Genomic DNA, 8,861 nt, shown 5'->3' on the forward strand with positions numbered 1-8,861 from the left:
CATTTAAGTAGTGGATGAAAGAAGAGGAGTCATCCAAGTAGGTCGAGCAAGTAGTGGAAGAAAAGCAGGAAGTCTCAGGGTGAGGGCATTCCACTGTTGGAGATGCTGTGGAGTCCAAATCAGCAGAGGACCAAGGAGAAGCCATTTGGTTTGTCACTGATGGTCATGATGGGGTTGAGGAGAGAGTACGTATGGTACTGATGGAGAAGTGAAGTGAGAAAAAGGAAAAGGGTATAGAAGCTGAAGGCAGAGGCAAGCTTTAGAGATCATCTGGGTAGAATAGGAAGGACATGAGGAAGAGCTGGAAGGCAGGTTATAAATGAATCAGTATTACAGAGGAATGGGAAGAGAAGAACAGAATTAAATCCTTTATATCGAATATTTCATTTAAGCCTCAGAACACTTCTCTGAAATAAGAAATTTCTCCCTCTTTTATGGATTAAGAAACTAAGAGATAGACCTTAAATAATTTACAAAGTCACACAGCTATTAATTGGTGGATCTAAATTCATTGTTTCTTTTCTCAGCCCCACCATAAGTTTTTGTTTTTTGTTTGTGAGGTGTGTTTATTTTATTTTATTATATATATATACACATACATACATATATATATATTTGACATGATTGACAGTTTTGAAGGAGGATATTAAGAAGAAAGATTCCTAGGGAAATTATCTAAATAGAGTTGTTAATAATGATAATAAAGGAAGTCCAGAATTTGTATCCATAATAAATGTCTTGAAGTTCTTCCTTATTAGTATATCTTGCTCCAGAAAATCTTCCTGTAAGAGAAGGCACTGATGACACGTGTTGAGCAGTTGCAGATTTTTTGCAAAAGGGAGGCCGTGTAAATTCAAGGTATCACCTATTTATTTTAAATCCTGAATTGACTTTCTACCTTCTTAGTCCAAAGTTCTAATAAAAGGTTTCACTTGGACTAGAGAGCAAATGAGTGTGTGAATCTCATCCAAAATCCCACAGCTTTTTTCTCTGAAGACTGTAAGTTCCTAAGACGCTTTAAAAGGAATATAAAAATAATAATTGTAATTCTTAAGGGCTGCCAATGGCATACTGGGTTCCAGAGAGTAATAACCTCACTTAACATTTACATGAAGCTTTCCATCTGTGTGTTACCAGAACTTGGCTAACATTATACACGGGCAAATAGCATTAATCTGTCATAGAAATAGGGGGGATTTAGTCACAGGAAGTTTAAATAACTGCTCTTGCCATATAACAAAGAGACTATTAGACTTATTTTCCACCTATCATCCTGATCCACTTAAAAATATTTCAGGTAGCGTGAGGTCTGATCCTGGTAAGAAATATCTCTTGACAGTAATAAAGAGGTTGATAACTCAGCTGTGAGAAGTTGGGGTGTGTGTGTGTGTGTGTGTTTTCTGGGGGCAAAGTGCAAAAATTTGCAGCTGTTCTTAATGCAATCAGCATACTTGTGAGAAGAGGTAACGGATGGGTGAAGATTGGCAGATACTTCATGGTTTGAGGTAGAAGTTAAAAGATGGAGAAGTGAACAATGTGTAGATTACTAAGTGCCTTCAGGATAAGATTGTGAGAAACTGAAAGGACAAAATGGGGAATAGGAAGGAAGGAGAGGGTAGTGTCAAGCAAAGAAAATGAGAAAGAAGGAGATCGATATAGGATGTGAAGGTAATCCATTAAGGAATTCAGTGCAAGAGATATTTGCCATATAGAAAAAAGAGAAGAAGAAGGAGAAGAAGAAAGAAAAGAAAAAAAGAGAAGACTTTCATTAGCTGCATGTTTGACAGAGACTGGTTATTGGTGACTGGATCTGTAACTTCAATCAAAAAGGTTTTATTAAGCAACCACTACATTCAAGGCATCGAGACAGCAGTGGGAAGAAGAGTTCGTCTCTTGCTTACTGGGACATCTCTCCTCCCTAGGCCCTCACATACATACCTGTTTAGAAAAAGAGTCAGCAAAGATGGTTGAACAGATGCGTTGTCCACAAGGTCTCTTCTGGAATTCTTTGTTTCTGGGCCAAGATCCCTAGGACTTCACAGAGACTGTAGCAAGTATGTTCTTTGCTGGCTGGATCCCTACAGGGTTGGACTGTTTTATTTTTTTTAACTTTCTGCCTCCCAATCTGATTTATACCAGATAGGATTATTTTAGTTGCAAATTGACAGAAAGCCTAACTGAAGCCAGTTTAAGCATAAAAATAATTTATTGGTTCACAGTACTGGAAAGACGTGCATGAGTGGATTCATTCAGGAATAGCTTGATCCAGAACCTCAAATGCTACACAGTGTTCCGATTTCCCTCCCTCTCTCCCTCCCTCTTCTCCTGTGTTGTCTTTATTTCCAGTCTGCTCTTCCCTGGGGCAGAAAGATGACTGCCACAGCTCCATGCTCATCACCTTTGAACCTCTAGTTTCAACAGAGGCTGTGTCTATCCAAGTACGATTCCCACACACATCCTGGAAGTCATGCTGATTGTACTGGTTGGAGTCAAATGCCCATCCTTGAACTAGATACCGTGGCCAGAGGATTAAACTGTGCTGATTGGTCAGGACTAGGCCACATGCCCCGCCCTGCCAGAGCCCTGTGGACTGGGCAGTTTGGGACAGCATAACCAGGAGACTGAGGAATGGATTCTGCTCAGCCAAAAATGAATAGTGGGCTACTCCGAGCTCAGTGGAACGTAGGAAGAGACCTGAGTTTGTGATCCAAAATAACAACAAGAAAAGGCCAGAGAGGCAAAAAAGAATTCTGATCCAGAGATAGCTCTGGAATTGAATGCTGTGTCCATGGAGGCTGCTCACTGGCCACTCAGCATGCCCTTTGTCCGTGGGCTGACCAGGGATTTTGTATAACCCTGGTCCATAGTTACTTTCAGGAGATTACAGAGCGGGGTGGGGTGAGGGTGAGGGTTGACTCCACTTCCTGTTTAGGATTACACTCTTAACCCTCCCCTCCCACGCAGGCCATATGTTCATTCTAAGCCTCAGCATTCAGCCAGAAAAGCCCTTTGTGTTTTCTTGGCAAAACTAGGGCCCAGTAATTAAAGTCCATATGCAAAGCTGCTACCTCCAGCCCACACCGAGGTCTTTTAATTAGTCTATAATTGGTCAGAGAGGTACTATCAAATAGCTCCCAGGCTGGCCTGCTGGAAATGCAGTGTTTGAAAAGTCCCAGACCAGAGAGGGATAATAAATGCTTTAAGTCCCATCTGTTGGAATGATTTGTTCAAGGTATAAATTTCTGTTTTGTTACTATTTTTAACATTCTGCTTACAGCATTTCTTTAAACCATGTAACAACTACCAGAGTATTCACTGGAGGCAGGAGTGTGAGTAAATGAACTAGAAGAAGGCTTAGCAAATCCATTTTTGCCCTTCAAAGAAATTCATGAAATGCAGTGGGGATGGGAGGGGAAGTGAACTGCGCATTTGGTTTGAGTGGCTGCCCAGGAGCTTTGGGGTGATGTCCGTGCATGAGAACAATCATGGAGGAAATCAGTCCCTTAGCATTTTGTGGTCTTTGAAGTGAGTAGCACCCATGTCCTGTAGCATTACTCCGAAGGCCCTGTGGGAGTCTGTCTCCATTCGAGAACGGACTTTGAATTCACCTTAGCAGATAAGGCATCAGCTGTGGAGAAGCAAAGGGAGTAGACATGGGGAGGAGGGGGTCTCATTGACCCCTGGCAGCGGTGCAGACTCGAGTGAAGCTGGAATGATAATAATGATTAGAGTAATAATATTACTAGAGGAGTAGGAGTAGTAATAATGGTCTCATCACGGCAGCCAGCATTTATCGTCTGCTCACTCGGTGCCCGGTGCTGTGTTCAGTGTTTTACGTGCATTGTCCATCTGCTCTTCACACCGGTCTATGAGGATGCTACTACTGTTGCTCCCCCTGTTTCACGGGTGAGGAATCGAAGACTCTGGTGGCTTGACTAACTTGCTTGAGGCCACTAGCTAGTAAGTGGCAGAGCCGGGGTCTCTCTTGCCTCATGCCGATTCCAGAGTGTGAGCTTGCTGTCTCTTTCTGAGCATCACTGAATGCCTTGGTTTTGCTTGAAGACTATTCATGGAAGAAGGAAGGCAGGAGGCAGGCATGGAGACCCTTCCAGGTTCTTTTTGTTCTCTTAGCCCTTTGGGAAAACCTGTAATGAGAACCCGAGGTTTAGAAGTGCGGGTGGCCACGCACCATGGCGCTCTGGGAGAAGGAATCTGAGGGCCTTATCACTCCTGTGCCTTCCCAGTTGACTCCAAAGTGTGGTAGTAAGGAGAAGTGTGATACCCTGCCAGGACCACACCTGGAGGAGGGGTGAGATTGTGGTGTGAGAGGTTGGGGGAACCTGTATGGAGCATTCAGGCCACTAGAAGGCCCATGCAAACTTGGATGGGCCTCACTCACTTCCTTCATGTGGCCAGAACCCTAAGAGTCCAAGCACTGTTCCCTCCAAGGGACCTTCTTCTCTCCTGTCTCCTCAGTCTGCTACTTGAGGGTAAGAGACAGGGTCTACTCCTGCCCCATTTGTTCTTCTAGATGGAAGTCCTCTTTGATGAGATGCTTATGCTGGGAAGTAATGTGGACTGAGGCCTGCACCCACCTGAGAGAAGTCCTATCTCTCTCTCTTTTTTGTCTTCTCTTGTTCTTTTGTTCATCCATTTATTCATTCCCATATTCCCATTCTTTCTTCCCTTTGAGTGCATCTACTTTCTCTTTCTTGGCTGGCGAGGGTATGGGGAGGTGGCCTGGATTTACTCCACTCAAGGCATTGGGTCTGTCACCGTATTTTCTTGCTTGTTCTTCTCCTCTCCTATATCATGATGGTTGGCTATTGCTGGAGGCCCAGATTTGGGCCTGGGGGTGACCAGTCAGGGATGACCCTTAATATTTTGTGAGCTCTGCCAGGGAGCTCACAGCCCAGACTGTCTTGCTGGAGTTCTGCTCAGAGCCCGAGGCCAGCCCCAGCTCGTACTCAGGTGTGGCTTTGCCGTGCTTTGTTCTGTGTGCGCTCCTTTCCCCAGAGGGACAGTGGCTGATTTGTGGCAGGACTTGGATTTTTCTGTGCCCTGGCCAATCCCTTCACGGTGTGTGCCTGTACCCAGTACTTACCTGTGGGCGTTCGGCAGACTTCGTTAGCCAACTAAGATGGGTAGATCTGGGTGAATGGGGTCTAGATTGAAGGAAACGGGAGGAATTTGTGTGAGCCTTGTGGTGTGCTGAGCAGACTCAGAGATGAAAGCATTTGTGTAGCGTAGAACCTGGGAAGCGGAGAGGGAGGGGCAGCTGGAGGAAGTGATAAGAAGAAGTCAGTAAGTCTGGCTTCTAGATGGAAGTTCACTTTGAAGAGAAAACTAGTGATAGTTTAAGATGTCATGTTTAACATAAATTAAAGGGGATTAAGGCTGGAATTTGGGGTAAAGTTATTTGCTGCCTAAATCCTTGTTTCTAGAATGTTTTTTCCTCTCCAAATAACAGTATTTCAGGTTTTGGTTCTAATGCCATATTGATAGATCTTAGTTTAGAAGGATAATTGATTAGTCCCATATGAGAGCATTTTGTAGTAGCTTTCCTTTTTTTTTTTTTAATTTTAACATTTAAAACAAAGGTCCATTTAAAAAAAAAAATCTTTGTAGCATTCCTGATCAAACTAAGGGCCTTGCCTGATACTGCATGCCATTTCGTTTATAATTCAGGGATCCTTCCAGCTTGCAAAGATTCCAAGTGGGTTTCTCTGCGGCTTGTCTGCACCTGCCGGAGATCTGGTGCACCTATTAAAAATACAAGGCCGCTATTAGCCACCAGCTGACACCAAAATTACAGGTTAAACTCTGAATTGGTTTAAACGGTGTCATGTGTCCACCAGGGCAGAGAGTGAGGGTGGGGGACATATGCTTGGCAAATGGTAGGATGCCGATCCAGCCAGGAGGAGAAAGTCTTACTAACAACAGTCATGCTCCAAGAGAAGTGGGGTTCGGGTGGACTTGTTGAGAAAGCCTGGAATGTGGCGTCAGGGAGACCTAAGTTTTGAGTCCTAAGTGACCCTAGAAAGTCTCAGTTTGTCATGTTGAAAATAGGAATGATAATGTCTGATTTATTAAAGGTAGAGTTTAGTTAATTTGAATCTACACAATTCTTGCTGGCATAAATACCACGCTGCTTTACTAGAAAAATAGCAGCAGCAGCAGCAGCAGCAGCAGCAGCAGCAGCATTGGGAGGAGAATTTTGTAGAAGCATCCAACCTGCTGAATTGGGTTATGGTAACTGAGAGAAAAGTCAAGTCCCTCAGGCCTGGGTTCAAGTCCTGGCTCTGGTACTTACTAGCTGCTTGACCTTGGGCAACCTCTGTGAGCCACAGTGTCCTCATCCGGACAAAGGGGACAGCACTCACACCTACCTCATAGGGCTGTTATGAGGAATAAGTGTAGCGCTGGGCTCACAGGCTCAGGAAACGCTCGTAAACGTTAGTCACCTTCTCTGTTAGTCACCTTGTTCCATCAAACAAGACTTTTCCCTCCTGCATTCCCGGTATTTATTCTAAACTAGAATTTGTTTCTCTTCCTACAAGAATCCTCAGATGCTTCCTATAAGCATCCTCCAGACGTCAATGACTGCCCAGTTTCTGCCACCCATACCTGCCACCTCTATTATTTATTTAATATTTTCTTCAAATCAATTTCTAATATTTACATGCATTTAAAGGAAACTTCACATCACTGTTATAAGTGAAAATCTGTAGCGATCTTAAAATAGACTGTTATGGCTCCCCTAAAATCTTTGTATATACTAGCAGACATACACATGTTATATTTGGGGGAATATTGGCCTAATGCTTTGCTTTAACAAAATCAATTCTTCTACTTAAAAACATTTTTATTGATCTTAGAGAGAGGATGGGAGAGAGAGAAAAAAAATATATATATAGAGAGAAACATTGGTTAGTTAAGAGTGAAACATTGATAAATTGCCTCCAACATGCATGTACTTGGGATCAAACCTACAACCTAGAATAGAACCTGCCACCTTTTGGTGTATGGAACTCTGCAAGTCTGTATAGCAGGTACCACTCTCTAAATGTCAGTTTCACTTTGTGTAACTGTGTCTATTCTGACCTCCCCGTTTGCTTGCTCCCCATCCCATCCCCTACTACACTCCCTCTGTCCCTAGGTAACATTCTCAATTCTAAAGGATTGGGCCCAAGGCATCAGTGACATGGATTTATGCAGTCCACAGATGTCATCTGTCCAGCTGGTGTCTACTGGAATGTTCAACATTCTGTTCAGCCCTTGGTGCCTGAGACTGGTAGGTGGCTGTACCGTATCCCTTGTTTCCCTCTGCATGGCCTCTTTGGGTCCTACAGCTCTACTTTCCTTACTGCACTGGGATCTCTCTTGGCCCCATGCTTTGTGAGGCAATGGGACTCTTCATGGCTGCTGGCATTTTAATCCATCACAGAGCCCTTCCATCTGTGTGAGTTCCAGAGGCTCTCCCAGGCACGGGTGAGCCGTGCACTCAGAGCTTCCAAACCTATCTGGAATTTTTGCTGTTTCCTCCTCCCTTGGAGTTCATCCTGTTTGAAGGGTCAGATAGGGAGAGTTTTATCTCATGAGGAGTCAGGAAGCCTTGCTCTTGCATTATCATGTATTTTCCTCTAAAGTGTTAATTACCGGAGTCAGCTCCATTCCTAACAGGGTGTAGACTTTGAAGCTCCAAAGAAAAATGTCTCCCTGCTTTCTCATCCCTTCTCTGAGACAAGGAACACCGATTGACCAGACACACTAATTAGGGCAAGGGCCATGTATAAAAGGAAACTGGGAGAAAAATTCAGCATTAATATTATATAATGTTATTCTGCTTGAGGACAGAGAACTCCATTTAATTCATCCTAATATCTTTCTATGGGAACTGAAGTGGTGCCTTGCATAGAGAAGGCACTAAGTATATTGTGTTAGGCAAGAGAATAAATGATAAATTACTTTTTTGGGGGTTCTGTATTATTAGTGCCTTAGTCATGGTTTTCCATCTCACTGATATTAACAGATATCTATCTTTTTATATATGATATTAAAATAGGAAGAGAAAAAAGTCAGTCTAGTGGTTGGGTTGACTGGATAAAATCAAGTAAATAAATGGGAATAATGATATCTGACACAGTCATTTTTTCATTCAGCCTCCCAGCTGTGAAGAAAGGCAGGCTGGTGCTGGTGCTGGGTCTTGAGCCTTTTATTGATAGGTTTGGGGCTCCCTGACCAAGCTGCAGCTTGTTTGAGAAATTTTAGCCTGAGCAAGGTCAGGCCATTTGTATGCAGAAGCTGCTGCACACAACTTGAGTGGGGCTATAAACTGGATGAGGCAGGGTCTTAGGGAATCACCAGGGTGGAACAAACAGAAATGGCTTCCAGTCAGCCCTGCAACCTGGGAGGTCCCAGCATAGGAACAATGATAACTGTGAGCACCTCTGTCTGGGAGAAAGCTGCCCTCGAGTTCCTGCTCTGATGCCAGACAATCCAGTTTCTCCTCATATGTGTCTATGTTCCCCAGAGCCTCTTCCTGGAGCTGGAGCTCAGAGGGAGCAGGACCTTGTAAGTTCAATTCTTGTTGCCAGCCTTTTAAGAAGAACAGCTGGGTCTCCAGCAGCCTCTCTATCACTGAGCCCCAATTCACACTGGTTTTTACAGCTCATAGTTCTTACTACCAGTAGGGTCTTCTTTTCCCAGCCTTGACCCTGGGCTGGGGGTCTGGTGTGGGGCTGGAACCCCTTGCTCCTCCAGATGGCCTCCACAGAGACAATCTCCCTCCCAATTAAAAAAGTGGCTCATGTTGGTGCCGGACAAGCCCATTCTGTTCCTCTGCACCTTCTACTAGTCTC

Source organism: Myotis davidii, unplaced genomic scaffold (genome assembly GCF_000327345.1).
Source record: "Myotis davidii unplaced genomic scaffold, ASM32734v1 scaffold89, whole genome shotgun sequence".
NCBI classification, from domain to species: domain Eukaryota; kingdom Metazoa; phylum Chordata; class Mammalia; order Chiroptera; family Vespertilionidae; genus Myotis; species Myotis davidii.